The sequence below is a fragment of the Psammomys obesus genome, unplaced genomic scaffold (genome assembly GCF_907164565.1).
Source record: "Psammomys obesus unplaced genomic scaffold, mPsaObe1.curated_primary_1811, whole genome shotgun sequence".
Lineage (NCBI taxonomy): Eukaryota > Metazoa > Chordata > Mammalia > Rodentia > Muridae > Psammomys > Psammomys obesus.
In genome coordinates, this window is record NW_026587514.1 from 2203 (window position 1) to 3099 (window position 897).

At 57.6% G+C, this 897-nt stretch overlaps 1 non-coding gene across 1 annotated transcript; it reads right to left on the reverse strand.

Moving 5' to 3' along the window:
- Positions 1-485: 485 nt before the first annotated feature.
- Positions 486-556, reverse strand: Trnag-gcc (transfer RNA glycine (anticodon GCC)). The gene has a single exon. It is a non-coding gene; the product is annotated as a tRNA-Gly (tRNA).
- Positions 557-897: the final 341 nt, after the last annotated feature.

The following is an 897-nucleotide window of genomic DNA, read 5'->3' on the forward strand; positions in this document are numbered from 1 at the left end:
GTTGCCAGCAAGGCAGAGCCACGTGCCTGTGCCTGGGTGTTCTCCTCACCATCCCAAACTGAACTGCAGACCCCAATACACCCCAGTCTGGGTGTCCCTGTTGGGAGGAAACTCCACAACAGGAAAAACATCAGGTCCAACCCTCAGGACACTCAGTACTAGAAGAGTTCCAGAAAAGAAATGCGGAGGACTCGGCGCCCTGCTGGTGGATTCACACTCCATGCTACTCTGGCTCCAGTCTGGACAAGTAGGCTAGGAAGAAGAGGGCACCCTCTTGTGCTTGCTGACTAGCTTCTGAGGAAAGGAGGCACAACTAGGGACAAAGCAAAGCAGTGGGGGCCTTATGGCTGATGTGAGAATAGGGGTTGCAGCCTTGGAGATCTGGAACGCAGATCCAGATGTGTCCAGGAGCTGTGCAATGCTCTGTAGTTTGGAGTCGGGCACTGTGGGCTTCACAGACCTCGAAACTAAAAGACACTGGGCTCTGCATGGGCCGGGAATCGAACCCGGGCCTCCCGCGTGGCAGGCGAGAATTCTACCACTGAACCACCCATGCTGTGCCCTTAAACCACTTCTGAGATGGCCACAGGATGTTCGCTTCGACAGTCTCAACACCAGCGAGGTGGTAGCGTGTGTGAGTGTGAGTGAGTGAGTGTGTGTGTGTGTGTGTGTGTGTGTGTGTGTGTGTGTGTGTCTAAGGCTCGTGCAGAGACGAAGCCTGCATGTCCAGAGCCCAGCAAGATGCGCTCCCGCAGGAGGGGCAGGAATGGATCTGGCGAGAGGCCGTGGGCCGAGGTCTGGGCCTCTGTGTGCGGCTTGGGGTGGCGATGGGCGAGGACGAGGTTCTCTGCTGGCAGAAGGCGCTGGCACCCGGCCACCAGGCTGGACTATGGGCGT